This window comes from Dipodomys spectabilis, unplaced genomic scaffold (genome assembly GCF_019054845.1).
Source record: "Dipodomys spectabilis isolate Male_0828 unplaced genomic scaffold, ASM1905484v1 ptg000157l, whole genome shotgun sequence".
Classification (NCBI taxonomy): Eukaryota; Metazoa; Chordata; class Mammalia; order Rodentia; family Heteromyidae; genus Dipodomys; species Dipodomys spectabilis.
The window spans coordinates 17,189,317-17,204,934 of NW_024870834.1; positions in this window are offsets into that span (position 1 = coordinate 17,189,317).

A 15,618-nucleotide genomic window follows, 5' to 3' on the forward strand; every position below is an offset into this window, starting at 1 on the left:
TGAGACAAGAGTTAGATGGGCTGGGAAGGTGGCTCAGTGGTAGAGTGCTTGCCTTGCATGCATGAGGCCCTGGGTTCCATTCCTCAGCACCATATAAGAAAAAAGCCAGAACTGGCGCTGTGGCTCGAGTGGTAGAGTGCTAGCCTTGAGCTGAAGAACTGAGGGACAGCGCCCAGGCCCAGTGTTCAGGCCCTACGACCGGACCAAAAAAAAAAATGAGTTAGAGACTTCATTTATTCCATTGGCTTTTTTGAACGTTCACCAACCACTAGGTTTTATGCTGGGCTTGGCATGTAAAGGCACAAATACTGGGCCGAGGGGATGGGGTGATACGTGTCTAGCATGTGTGAGGCCCAGGGGTTTCCTCCCTGCCAGGAGGAACAAGGGGGCGGGGGAGGGACAAAAGGAAGGAGACAGGACAAGAGAAAGGGAGGAGGAGGACTGTAAGGTGCTTTTGCTCAAGAACTAGGTGAAAGAGGACACATCCTCTAGCCAGATGTGAATGGCTCACCCCTATAGTCCTAACCCCTCAAGAGGCTGAGATCTGAGGCTCCAGGTTCGAAACCAGCCTGAGCAGGAAAGTTCATGAGCCTTTCATTTCCAATTAACCAATCAAAAACCAGAAGTGGAGCTGTGACTCAAGTGATGGATGCCTTGAGTGAAAAAGCTCAGGGACAGTACCTCTTACAGGTACACACACAGGGCCAGGGAAGGGGGGACATGGGGGACCACATCCCCTTCAAACCCCACCCCTAGCCATACATCTTCATACAGGTTCAAGGGAAACGCTTGCCCAGTGCCCCTCACCCCCTCCTGGTCTGTGCGTAGAGCCCTTGAACTCCGTTTTCTTCCCAAGAAGCTCCACTTGCTCAACTCATCCTCCCATTAGGATGTCCACCCCAGGACCTTGGGTGGCTCCTTGTGGGGTGTGCACAAAGTGTGGTCATGCAGGCTGGAGTGCGGGTGTGCACACACGGGGGACACAGGCAAGGATGGAAAGGAAAGGCGCCCTAGCCCCGAAGGGGACAAGGCACAGCTTTTCACAGCTCACCAGGGGAAGCTCGCTTCCCTCAAGCCCTTGTGGACAAAGCTAGCGAGCTGGCCTTTACCTGGTGAGGGGGTGGCATGAGTGGGGATCTGGCTACCTCCCTTGCACCCCTCTTTTATCCGCCACCCAGGACTTGCAGCCCCTCCACACCATGTTCTGCTACTTCTGAGCCCAGGCCTCCCTCTAGCGACCAGTTGGGGGACAACAGTTGAGGCTCCACTCTCCAGAATGGACATCCCTTCCAGAATCTACTGTCCAAGCTGTGTATGTGATTGTGTGGTCCTTTACTTAGAAATATCAGAAACAAATCTCCCACACCCCCTCCAGGAAGAGACACCAGGTGTCCATCCTACACCAGGGCTCCCCGGCTGAGGGGGCTTCTCCTTTCTCTCAGAGGCCTGCCTCCCACACACATCTTCTCCCTCCCTCCCTCCCCCTCCCTCCTTGCCCCCCCACACCTATACACACACCATTGCAGCCACCACCCTCCCCTGTCTCTGCTTGCCACACAGCACACACCCCTGTGCTTGCTTAAGTCACATTAAAGAACTTGATTTTCAACAAACACACCCTACACGTCAGTCTCTTCCCGCTGGCTTGAAACCAGCTAGTTTTGACCATCAAACACCACAAAGACATATGCCACAGGTGTCATTCTCTACTGTGACAATGTGACAGGGTTTTCCTCTCCTCTACTCAGCCATAAAGACCCATGCCACAGCTTCTTTGTGGATTTCCGGCCTTTCTGGGCGGGCACTGACAGCCCCTCTGAGCACTTCTGAAGCAGAGCCATGGCTGACATTTGGGGAGCATTTTGCTGTGCCTGGGCTGCACTCCACTAATCCTTTACCAGGATATTCTCCCCAGTGAACAGAAGAGGGAGCCTGGGGAAGGGGTTAAACCACGTGCCCAAGCTCACGTGTGAGGTGCCAAGTGCCCTCTTGACCCTGCCTCACTTCTTAATGGCGGCTCTTAGGGCAGGTGACTTTGTTCCTGCTGAAGAGCCATCCAGCAACAGCATTGTCTTCTCTTGACTCTGAAATCCTAGCTTGGAACTCCATGAGCCTGGGCCAGGGCCTGCTAGGCCCCCAGCCTATTTCAAAGATGAACAGCAGGAAGAACGGGATAGCTTTCGTCTATGGTAGTTCTCAGTTCCTTTTGGTTTGAACCCTAATTTGAAATTTCTCACCTAAGGCAAGAAATTTTTTCTTTCTCTCTTTCTTTCTTCCCTTCTTTCTTTTTCTTCCCTTCCTTCCCTTCCCTTCCTTCCATCCTTCCATCCCTTCCTCCCTCTCTCCTTACTTTGAGGGGTTATGAGGTACTGACCATTTGTTGCTTGTTTATCTCAGCTAGCAGAGCAACACGTGGTGGTAATCCAAACACCTGGTTGTGTGCCTTTATAAGTCCTGCAAATCCTTAGCTCAGGGCTCTCCTCCTAGGTTCCTCTGTGTCGGAGTGTAGGACGAGGCCCGAGCTGCAGCCCGCCTAAATAAAACCTTGCTTTTGCATTTCGGAACGTCTGACTCTCAGTGGTCTTCTTGGTGGGGTCCTGCGACTTGGGCACAACAACTTCTTCCTTCCTTCCTTCCTTTCTTTCTTTCCTTCTTTCTTTCACTCTTTCTTTTCCTTCCTTCCTTCCTTCCTCTTTCTTCCTTTGTTTCTGTATTGTATCAGGGCTTGAACTCAGGGCTTGCATGCCGTCTCTTAGCTTTTTCTGTTCACGGCTGACACTTTACCACTTGAGCCACACCTGCACTTACAGCTTTTTGCTTCTTATTGGAGATAAGAATCTCAAAGACTTTCCAGCCCAGTATGGCCAAAAACTGTTGATCCTTCTGCCTCAGCCTTCTAAGTTTGGGAAGTGCAGGTGAGCACCACTGTATACAGCAAGAAATAGAATTTTTGGGCTAAGTGTGGAGGTGCACGCTAGTAACCCCAACTACTCAGGAAATGCAGACAGGAAGATTTGAAGCCAACCAAAACAAAAGTTAACAAGACCCTTTCTCCAGAACAAGCCAAGGCAGGCTCTGATGGCTAGATCCTGCAATCTTGGCTACTTGGGAGGTGACTCAGATCAGGAGGATCATAATTCAAAGTCCATCTTGGCCAAATGTTTTCCAAGGCTCCAACTCAAAGGAAGAAGTTGGGCATAATGGCACATTCCTGTCATCTCAGCTATGACAGGAAGTCTAAAATAGTGGTCCATTCAAGGGTTTGGGCAAAAAAAATGAGGCCCTAACTAAAAACAAACAAACAAGCAAACAAAAACACTGTGTGCTGCATGGCTCAGAAAAAATAGTGCCTGCCTAGCAAGTGTGTGTGAGGCCTGGATTCAAACCCTTGTATTCCTCCTCCCCCTCCTCCCCCCCCCCCCCCCCCCGCAAAAAAGGCAGGCATTGTAGTTACCTCAGCTACTCAAGAGGTGAAGGGAAGATCACCATCAGAGACTGACCTGAAAAAAGGGTTTGAGACCCTATATAAAAACAAAAAGACGGGCTGGGGAGGTGGCTCAGTGGTAGAGCGATTGCCTTGCATGCATGAGGCCCTGGGTTCGATTCCCCAGCATCACATAAGCAAAAAGAAAGCCGGAAGTGGCGCTGTAGCTCAAGTGGTAGAGCGCTGGCTTGAGCTGAAGAGCTGAGGGACAGTGCCCAGGCCCAGAGTTCAGGCCCCACGACCGTACCCCCCCCCCAAAAAAAGCAAAAAGACTAGAGACATGGCTGAAGTGTTTGCATAGCAGTCATGATGCCCTGTGTTCAATCCCTGCTACACTGCCCAAAAAAAAAAGGAAAAAATAAAACTTTTAAATAAATGACAAGCTACTTATATTTGACATTCAGTATATTCTCTCCTTGTAGGTTTGTAATTTACATATATAAAGCACAATAATACTAATTATAGTTACTCTGTTCAATGCACATAAGACCCTAAGTACAGCCAGGTGCAGGTGACTCACACCTGTAATCCTAGCTACTCAGGAGGCTGAGATCTGAGGATCGAAGTTCAAAGCCAGCCCTGGCAGGAAAGTCCATGAAACCCATCTCCAATTAACCACCAGAAAAAAAGGGAAGTGGCGCTGTGGCTCAAGTGGTAAAGTGGTAGAGTGCTAGCCTTGAACTGATGAGTTCAGGGACAGCACACAGGCTCAGAGTTCAGGCCCTACGACTGACCCCCACCCCTCCCCACACACAAAAAGACCCTAAGTACTGTATGCAGCATTTTATTTTCACTTTCACTTTCTCAAGTAAGTTTCTCTGCAACAAGTGGTAGGGAGTTTTATTCACTTATTTGTTTACTTGTTGTGGTGTGGTTTAAACTGAGGGCTTTGTACTCCGTAGGTGGCTCTACCACTTGACCCATGCCTCCAACCCTATACTCACTTTGCAGGTGGAGTTTGGAAATGCTTATTGTAAGACAGGTGTTGGCTCACACCTGTAATCCTAACTACTCAGGAGGCTGAGATCTGAGGATATTTATTCTTAGCCAGCCAATGTGGGAAAGTCTGTGAGAGGGGCTAGGAATGTGTTTTAGTGCCTAGTATGCATGAAGCCCTGGGCTCAATTCCTCAGTACCGCAAAAACAGAAAAAGCCGGAAGTGGCACTGTGGCTCAAGAGGTACAGCACTGGCCTTGAGCACAGAGAGGCTCAGGGACAGAGCCCAGGCCCTGAATTCAAGTCCCAGGACCAGCAAAAAAATAAAGTCTATGAGATTCTTATCTCCAATAACCACCAAAAAGTCAGAAGTGGATGTGTGTCTCAAATGGTAGAGCACCAACCTTGAATGAAAAAGCTAAAGGACATTTGGTAGGCCCTAATTTCAAACCCCAGTACCAGCATACACACACACATACACACACACACACACACACACACACACACACACACACATCAAATTGGTTGTCAAATACTTAAAACCAGAAGATATCACATAATAATTTAATTTGAAAACAAAACCCAACCCTCTCCACATACGAATGGCAGAGTTGCACAGCAGCTGATCTTTTGAAAAAATCAAACAGTTCTGGGCAGCTTTCAAAGGGGCAATAGGTCTTTTTTCTGCTCACCCATTTTAGTTATCCACCTGCCAGACCCCTGCAGATACTCAAAACTTCAAGCCCTGTATCTTCATGACAACTGGTAGCTAGATTTTAGAATCAACCTTGAGGTGGAGTGTTCTGCCTCCTCTACGGGCCTATTTGAACACTTTGTAAATGTGTCACTAATTAGAAAGATTGCAGCTCTGGTACAGGGTCTTAGTGAAAATTCCAGGCCTTGGTGTGAAGTTCTCTAAGTGGAGTGCACCCTGGAGATCCTGCACTTAAACGAACCCAAGTGCTAAAAAAAGTCACCCAGCCTCTCTGGCCTCTTTTTTTTTTTTTTAATTTACCAGTAATTCTGACATAGCAGTGGAATTGCTTTTCAAAACCCCGGTTTAGGATGGAGTAAACTGTTTGAACTAACACTGGGGCTTGAACTCAGAGTCTGGTTGTGCTGTCCATTAGCTTCTTTCAAGGCTGGCACTAGGACTACAGGTGTGAGCCACCAGCATCTGGCCCATGTTATTTGTTTGGCTTCCAGGTGAAAGTGCCCTTAAACCAGTTTTCCTCCTACAAATAAGTATGGTAATTGCTAACCAGCCCGAGGATTCTGCTCTTCCTGCTTCTCCACTCATTGGTGGTATTTCACCGGCTGGAGACGAAACAGAGGCGCCGAAGTTCCTTTCCTCCCCTTGGAACGTAAGAGCATCACTGCGCAGGCGTGTTTGCAAGCTGGTGTGCATTCCCAGAAACCACCTCTGTCCCTCCAGTGCCCCCCATATCTTCCTTCCTTCCCTGACTTCCTTCCTAAGCGTTCTCTAAACACATCCTCCTCCTAGTTCCTGACCTCTGCATCCTCTCTGTCCCAGACCTTCTTGATATGCAGGGGTCAGGGGACCAGGGCTGGAAGTTCCACCCTTCTGCCCTTGCTGGCCTCAGCCCCACCCAGCCTTCTGGGAAGTCCTCTCCACCTTCCCACCCCCCCCAGCCCCTCTGCGCCTCTGCTGTCACCCCAGACTGCACCTTGGCCACCACTCCAGTGCGGGTGATCCCTGCAGGGAAGCAGTATCATGGTTGACCTCCATCTGTTTCAATGAACTTTCTAAGAGAGATAGCTCAGTGCCAGCAATAGCCTGGGAACAGGCAAACAGTGGAATCTCTTTGGGACATCAGCCTAAAATAAACCAGCCGACCTGGTTTTTGCTGTTGGGGAGGAGGGGAGAGGACTAGCGGTGTACAGGCCGGGTAGGGATGGCTGATCCTCTGTTTTCTCAGTGACAACTTATTTTTTTTTCTATTTTTCTCTTCTACCTTCCTTGCCCTCCTCTCTTCACTCTTTATTCAAGAGCAATCCTTCGGGATTTGATACCAGCTTATTAATAGAGTGATTTCTCAACTGCCTGCTCTTACCTCACTCAGGATTTTCCACGTGCTGTAGAAATCTATCTTTCTGAGATTGAAAGGCTCTTTTTCACCCATTTCCAGCATAATTCAACTGTCCCTTCCTTTCAACCTCTCTCAATATGATAGACACTTTCAGGGAGTCTTTCTTAGTTCATACCTGCTATTTCTCTTTTTTTTTTTTTTTGGGTCCGGTCGTAGGGCCTGAACTCTGGGCCTGGGCGCTGTCCCTCAGCTCTTCAGCTCAAGGCTAGCGCTCTACCACTTGAGCCACAGCACCACTTCCGGCTTTTTTCTTTTTGCTTATGTGGTGCTGAGGAATCGAACCCAGGGCCTCGAGCATGCAAGGCAAGTGCTCTACCACTGAGCCACCTTCCCAGCCCCGTACCTGCTATTTCTCTAAGGACACATACTTGCAATCCCAGCATGGAGAGGCTAGCCTGGGCTACATAGCAAGACCCTGTCCCCTCCACCCTAAAAAAATGTTCTTGTGTTTTTCAGCATAAGGAAGACACACCCACCCTCTCTCCACAACTGTGCTTGAGCATGAGTTATGACCTTGCCCCCATGGCCTTGTTAACTGGATGTTAACAGGATGTAGATGAGTCACAACTGAATAAAACCTGTTCTCTCTTCTGGACTTTGGAAGTGAGATTTTGATGCTGGTTGGAGCCTGAGCTGGTCTTTCAGAAGCAGGAAATGAAGCTAGGAACTTTGCCACGTGTGTTCTTTGTTCAACCAGTGCAACTCACCTGTAGAGAAAGAGTGAAGGATGAAAATTCTTAAAGAGATGGAGAGAAGAGAAGAGACTCAAAAAGAGACTTACTGTCTAGGGATGAGGCAGCTTTTCTGAACATTGGGAGTAGCTGGCCTTGAATCCTGTAAGAGTTACAATGAATGTGTTGTATGTCTATACCAGCTGGAGTAGCTGGCCTTGAATCCTATAAGACTTACAATGAATGTGTTGTATGTCTATACCAGCTGGTACCTATTTGAATATAAGTAAGATAACCTAAATGGTAGTGAGTTGAACCACTAGGAAATGTGTGTGTGTGTGAGTGTGAGTGTATGTGTGTCAGAGAGACAGAGACAGAGACAAAGTGTGTGTGTGTATGTGTGTACTGGAGCGTGAACTCAGGGCCTTGGTGCTGTCAGTTGGCTATTCTGTTCAAGGCTGGCACTCTACCTCATTAGCACACCTCTGTTTCTGGCTTTTTGCTGGTTAATTGATGATAAAAATCTCACAGGCTTTTCTATTTAGGCTAGCTTCAAACTGTGATCCTCACCTCCACCTCTTAAGCAGCTAGGATTAGAGGCAGGAGCCATCTGTGCGAAACATATTGTTTCTTTTTTTTTTTTTGGTAGGTCATGGGGTTTGAACTCTGGGTCTGGGCGCTGTCCCTGTGCTCTTCAGCTCAAGGCAAGTGCTCTACCACTTGAGCCACAGCACCACTTCTGGTTTTCTGGTGGTTAATTGGACATTAGAGTCTCATGGACTTTCCTGCCTGGCCTGGCTTTGGACCACGATCCTCAGATCTCAGCCTCCTGAGTAGCCAGGATTACAGGTGTGAGCTACCAGCACGCAGCAGCCTAACACTTTTTAAGAAATCTGGAGACAGCAGAGCCAGATTTGTTTGGCTCTTCCTCATCACCAAGAACCCTGGCTCTTTCCATTACTTGGCCATTCAACATGTTTGCTTGCCATTCTTGTGTCTGTAGCCTTATGCTCTCAAAGTAGCTGCCATGACTCCTTGGTATATTCTGCATAGAAGATTAAGTCCTAATCTGGATGGTTTTTTATTCCACATTCTGTATTAGTTACCCTGGCTATAAATTCCTGGACCATGGGGCTGGGAAGGTGGCTCAGTGGTAGAGCGCTTGCCTTGCATGCCTGAGGCCCTGGGTTCGATTCCTCAGCACCACATAAGCAAAAAGAAAAAAGCCGGAAGTGGCGCTGTGGCTCTAGTGGTAGAGCTCTATCCTTGAGCTGAAGAGCTGAGGGACAGCGCCCAGGCCCAGAGTTCAGGCCCCACGACCGGACCAAAAAAAAAAAAAAAAGAAATTCCAGGACCAGTACAATGTTGAAATAGAACTAGTGAAAGCTGATATTCTTGCCTTTTTCCTGGTTCTAGAAGGAAACTTGTAAAAAAAAAAAAAATCTTTTTGGGTTGGGTGCTGCTGGATCAAGCCTGAAATCTTAGCTACTCAGGAGGCTGAGATCTGAGGATAGCAGTTCAAAGCCAGCCAGGGTAGGAAAGTCCGTGAGACGCTTATCTCCAATAAACAACCAGAAAACTGAAGTAGCTCTGTGGCTCTAGTGGTAGAGTGCTTGCCTTGAGCTGAAGGGCTGAGGGACAAGTACCCAGGCCCAGAGTTCAAGCCCCACGAATATCCAAAACAAAACAATTTAGCTTTTTACTACTAAGAATAATTTAAGCTGTATATGTTTTGCAAATGCCTTATTACAGGTAGAAGAAATTCTGTTGTATTCTGAGATATTGCAAAGTTTTATCATAAAAAAGTGTTAGGTTTTGACAAATGTCCTTTTTTGTGTGTCTATTAAAATGATTGTGTAGTTTTTGTCTTATTAACATGGCAAACTAATGGCTTTTGATTATTAAAACAAACTTGTAGTCTTGCTGTCATTAAGTTTTAAATGATAATGATTATAAATAGATGTATCATTTCAAAGTGGAAAAGACTAAGAAGTAGAAAGACATTGACCCATTCAAAACATGAACTCAAGCTAGGCTTTGGTGGCTCTCAGCTGTAATTCTAGCTACTCAGGAGGCTGAGATCTGAGGTTTGTGGTTCAAACCAGTAGAAAAGTCATGTGAGACCCCTATCTCCAATTAACCAGAGGTTAATTATGTGAAATGTGGCTCAAGTGTAGAGCACAAATGTTGAGCAAAAAAGCCATGTAATAGTACAAGACCTTGAGCTCAAGCCCCAGTACCCCCATCCCCAAGCACAAAAGGATATATCATTAGCATTCTTAATTTTTCCTACTTTTTGGCCTACATTAAGTTCTTACATTCCTACATTAAATATGTTGCTTTTTCAATAGAAAAAAAAGTTTATTTAAAAACCTTCATTCTCCCAGGTACTGGTGGCTCACACCTGTAATCCTAGCTACTCAGGAAACAGATCTGAAGACTGAGGTTCAAGGCAGGTGAGCCCAGGCAGGAAAATCTGTGAGACTCTTATTTCCAATGAACTACAGAAAACCAGGAGTGGAGCTGTGGCTCAAAGTGGTAGAGCACTAGCCTTGAGCAAAAGAACTCAGGGACAGTCCCCAGGCCCAGAGTTCAAGCCCTAAGACCAACTGAAAAAAAAAAAAAAAGAAAAGAAAATACAAGCAAATCATAACAGAAAGCCTGGAACAAAGGATGTGTATTAGCTATTGTACTGGTACAATAAGAAATCTAAGAATTAACCTACTGACCTTATAAAGAGAAAAAGATTATTTAGTTTCTAATTTTGGAAGTCTGAGTGCAAGGTTGCAAAAGCTCATTGATTTGGGTTTCTGGTGAAGGCGCTACATGGCATTGTGGGAGTATGTATTAGGTGAGTGGTCACATCTTGAGCCAAGAAAAAAAAAAAAAAAGAATGGACTGGGTCCTATAATCCTCTTTGAAAATATTATAAAGATGGGCTGGGAAGGTAGCTCAGTGGTAGAGTGCATGCCTTGCAAGCATGAGGCCCTGGGTTCGATTCCTCTGCACCACATAAACAGAAAAAGCTGGAAGTGGTGCTGTGGCTCCAGTGGTAGAGCACTAGCCTTGAGCTGAAGAGCTGAGGGACAGACCCAGAGTTCAGGCCCCATGACTGGCAAAAAACAAAAACAAACAAACAAACAAAAATATTATAAAGACCACCTAATAGACCCTGACACTTTTTTTTTTCATTTCCTGGAATTCATTTCTATAAATAGCATTTTAAATGTTCAGAGGAGTTGTGTCTTTGGGTTCTTCCCCTAAGAGTGTTGGTGTGTAAATGCCTAGAGTCCTGTATAGGTTATTATGTCCAGTTATATATTAGATCTAGCTTCCATATATAAAATAAAACATACAGTATTTGTCTCTCTGAGCTTGGCTTACCTCACTTAACATGATTTGTTCTAGGTCCATCCATTTCCATGAATATAACAAAATATTATTTTCCTTTCTAATAGATGAGTAAAATTCCATTGTGTGTACGTTCCACATTGTATTGATCCATTCATTTATCATAGGGAATTTAGGCTATTTTCACAACTTGGCTATTATGAAAACTACAGCAATGAACATGGATGTGCAAGTGTGTTTACTGTATCTAGACTTGTAATGTTCTGGGTAAATGCCCAAGAGCGATATGGCTAAGTCCTAGGGAAGTTCTATGTTTAGTTTTTTGGTTATTGTTGGTTTTTTTTGTTTTGTTTTGTTTTTGTTGGTCATGGGGCTTGAACTCTGGACCTGGGCGCTGTCCCTCAGTTCTTCAGCTCAAGGCTAGCGCTCTACCACTTGAGCCCTAGTGCCACTTCTGGTTTTCTGGTGGTTTATTGGAGATAAGAGACTTACGGACTTTCCTGGCCAGGCTGGCTTTGAACCATGATCATTAGATCTCAGCCTCCTGAGTAGCTAGGATTACAGGTGTGAGTCATGGGTATCTGACTCTGTGTTTAGTTTTTTGAGGATCCTCCAACTGGCTTCTAGAGCGGTTATATTAGTTTACATTCCCACCAACAGTGCACAAGGATTCCCCACCTTCCTGTTAGCATTTCTTGTAGGACCAAGTTCTTTACAGGCATGAGCTACCAGCTCTTGGCCTAAAAGCTTTTTAAAAATTGAGATATATTTTATACATGTCCTTTTGCTTCTTTTTTTATTTTTATTTTTATTCTTTTGGTCTGGTTATGGGGCCTGAAATCTGGGCCTGAGCACTGTCCCTCAGCTCTTCAGCTCAAGGCTAGTGCTGTACCACTTGAGCAACAGCGCCACTTCCGGCTTTTTTCTTTTTGCTTATGTGGTGCTGAGGAATTGAACCCAGGGCCTCATGCATGCAAGGCAAGCGCTCTACCACTGAGCCATCTTCCCAACCCTCTTTTTTTATTTTTAAAAGATGTTTTTATAAAGATTGATATACAAGCCAGGCGCCAGTGGCTCACAATTGTAATCCTAGCTACTCAGGAGGCTGAGATCAAAGCCAGCCAGGGCAAGAAAGTCCATGAGATTCTTATCTATAATTAACCACCAGAAAACCGGAAGTGGCGCTGTGACTCCAGTGGTAGAGTGCTCGCCTTGAGCTGAAGAGCTCTGGGACAGTCCTCAGGCCCAGAGTTCAAGCCCCATGACTGACCAAAAGCAAAAAAAAAAAAAAAAAAAAAAGTGATATATAGAGGGGTTATGCTTATATATAAGTCAGGTAATGAGTATATTTCTTGTTTTGTTTTGTTTTTGCTGGTCATGGGGCTTGAACTCTGGGCCTGGGTACTATCCCTCAGCTCTTCAGCTCAAGGCTAGTGCTCTACCACTTGAGGCACAGCACCAGTTCCGGCTTTTTCTGCTTATGTAGTGCTGAGGAATTGAACCTAGGGCCTCATGCATGCAAGGCAAGCACTCTACCACTGAGCCACCTTCCCAGCCTAATGAGTACATTTCTTTATGGACAATTTCACGCCTTCCCTCACTTTCTCCCAGTTTTTCCCTCCCATCCCTTTTATTTCATTTAAAAAATTATTTTGGTTTTGGGGATTGAAGCTAGGGCCTGCATATACTTAACAGCTTTATTTAGCACTAGGTTGCATCTCTATCTCCTATGTTAATTTAAAATTGACACTATATCACATATCCAGAGTTGGTATGGTTGTCTATGAGTTCCTTGTCATTATTACACTCTTTCAAAGAGTAAATTCTCAGTTTGTGCAATCAGACTTCTTTTTTTGTTGTTGTTGGTGGTTGTGGGGCCTGAACTCTGGGTCTGGGTGCTGTCCCTGTGCTCTTCAGCTCAAGGCTAGCACTCTACCACTTGAGCTATAGCACCACTTCCAGCTTTTTCTGCTTATGTGTTGCTGAGGAATTGAACCCAGGGCCTCATGCATGCGAGGCAAGCACTCTACCACTGATCCACCTTCCCAGCCCAGACCTCTTTGTCATAGGCAGCCACACACATACACACCACATCATCATCATCATCATCTTTTTGTGTTTTTTTGGTGCCAGTCCTTAGGCTTGAACTCAGGGCCTGGATGTTGTCCTTGAGATTTTGTGCTCAAGGCTAGCACTCTATCACTTCAGCTAAAGTTCCACCTTCAACTTTTTAATAGTTAATTGGAGAAAAAATATGTCTTGTAGTCTTTCCTGGCTTTGTATTGCAACCCTCAGATCTCAGCCTCCTGAGTAGCTAGGATTATAGGCATGAATCACTGGTGCCTGGCTAAATACATGATTTTTTATTCATTGCTTCAGGATGATGATTTGTTGAAGACAAAGATAATAAAATATTAATCATATTACTCAGTTAAGTAAACAAATAGATAATTTCCATGAGGAGAAAATAATGTGGGAGTAAATTTTGGAGGTCAAATTTGAGGAAGAGTCTAAATCAATATTTCCTGTTATGTCATTTAAAAAAGTGAGAGTATCTTAGGCATCCCTACTTCCTGCTTTTTACTGCATCCTCCTATCTAACACAATCAGAATAAAGGCCATTGGTCGGTTATGCCTTTCCCAGCCTTGTTTTTTCTGATAACAACGTTTATCTCTTTCAATTGGTAAACCATTGGCCTCCAATTGGAGGAGTGGGTAGGCTAAGATTCAGGCCTGACCAATCAATTCAACAGTCTATCTTAGGCATAATACCCAAGCTAGGCCAATGGGAGGAAGTCTATGTAGGGATCTCTCAAAGATTGCAAAAAGGATGTACTGTTACTCAGCTGAGATTAAGTTTGTTTGCTTTGTTTTGTTTTTATAGTGCTGAGGATTGAACCCAGGATTTTCCACATGCTAGGCAAGTGCTCTAAACAGTTTTTTGGCTGAGGTTCCAAAAGTATTTGTACAGAAGGTTGCCTGCAACCAGCCAAGTCATCACATTGTAACAGTCAATCTGAACCTAAAGCCCAAATGAGGAACACCAAACCAATGATAAAGACATCTTCCTATGACATTATTTGAGTACTTGGATTTAGTCAGATCTACCCATGGTTGTTTTGGTTATATGAGCCAATACATCTAATCCAATTTGAATTCAGTTTCAAAATTTGCAATTCAGATCCTAACACCACCACCAACAGTTATGATCATTATCTACATTGCCACCCCTTCTTCTCCTTCCTGGAGCCAGAAGCAAAAGTCCACTTCCTGAAGTTGAACCTCAGATGATTGCAGCACTCTGCTGGATGAGTGCCCACAGGAAATTCAGAGTAGCAGTATGGGGTGTGACATTTGGGTAGGAAGTTTCTAGAGCAAAGGAAAAGCAAGGACAGCGACTCGCCATTGAGGCATAAGCTCTTGCTCATTCCTGGAGTGCTAGTTTGTCTTACCTCAGACCACTTATTGCAAATGTCTTACTAGTTAGAATTAGTCCACTAGATACTCAGCATGCATCCTCGGTGTGTAATCAGGAGCTCTCATTCCTTCTACAGCTTTATGTTTACATACACTGATTCCTTTAAATAGTTCAGCTCTCCTAATATTAATGTAACACTAAACAGTTGTTCTAAGGCCTTCCCAGTTCGGTAAGCAAATATTACCATTGAAAATGGTCTCAAGCCAGTCACTAATATCTTACACCTTTAATCCTAGCTACTCAGGAAGCTAAAATGAGGATTGAGGTACGAAATCATCCCAGGCAGGAAAGACCTTGAGATTCTTATCTCCAATGAAGTACCAAAGATCCAGAAGTGGAACTGTGGCTTAAGTAAGTGGCAGATTGCTAGCTCAGGGACTCAAAACCCTAAGTTCAAGCCCCAGAGGGCAGGCACCATAAAACAAACAAACAAGAAAGGAAGGAAGGAAGGGAGCAAAGGAGGAAGGATTGAAGGAAGGAAGAAAAGAAAGAAAGAAAAGAAAGAAGGAAAGAAAAACAAGAAAGAAAAGCAAGCAAGCAAGAAAGTGTTCTTAAAACATTATCTAAACTTTCTCTTGCATATGTGATCCTCACATCTTAGCCTCCTGAATAGGTAGCATTACAGGTATAAGCCACAATGCTCATTTACTAATCAGTATTGTAAGTGTTTGATCTTGGTCTTCAATCTTAGTATATTTGACCATAGAGCCCTTGCTTCTAAGCACTTCATAACTCCCCCCTCAAAAGAAAGAATCCCAAAGTGATGTGACACCAGTTTGCACTATAAAGAAAGCAATTAGGGGGATGGGAAGGTAGCTCAGTGGTAGAGTGCTTGCCTTGCATGCCTGAGGCCCTGGGTTCGATTCCTCAGCACCACATAAGAAAAAAAGAAAAAAGCTGGAAGTGGCGCTGTGGCTCAAGTGGTAGAGCGCTAGCCTTGAGCTGAAGAGCTGAAGGACAGCACCCAGGCCCAGAGTTCAGGCCCCACAACCGGACCCCCCCCCCAAAAAAAAAAAAAAAAAGAAAGAAAGAAAAATTTTTTGTAGGGAGGTTTAAGTGAAAAAAAAAAAAAGGCTAGTTGAAATAGCTTCAGTATCTTGTAGGAAGAAGAGAGTTGTGTTCCCAGCGAATAGCTTAGAATTTTACATATGAATTCTGTAGAATGATAATGAACTAGTCTATGCATCTGGCAGGAGCTGTTTCCCTAGAACCTGGGCTGTTTCCTACAGAGCCATCCTTCTTTGTTGGTTCTGTGTGTGTGTGTGTGTGTGTGTGTGTGTGTGTGTGTGTGTGTGTGATTTAGCAATGGTAATGGAGTAATCAGATCATTTGTGGATTATATCATCAATGTTCTCAATAGCACTGTGGTTTAAGTAGTGTAGGTATTAACTTCATAAAGTGAGTGAAGAAATCAGATCTGAGTTTTCATGAGTTGTTCAAGACCACACATAGTGAGTAAGTGGCAGAACAAGATAAAGGGCTGTTGTCCTGTCCTCAATAGGGAGGGGTTGCCTAACAGCAAAAGGCCAGACCCATTTCCTTGTTCCAGCCACTTGTTCAGGTTTTGCTCTTTCCAGACCCTGTACC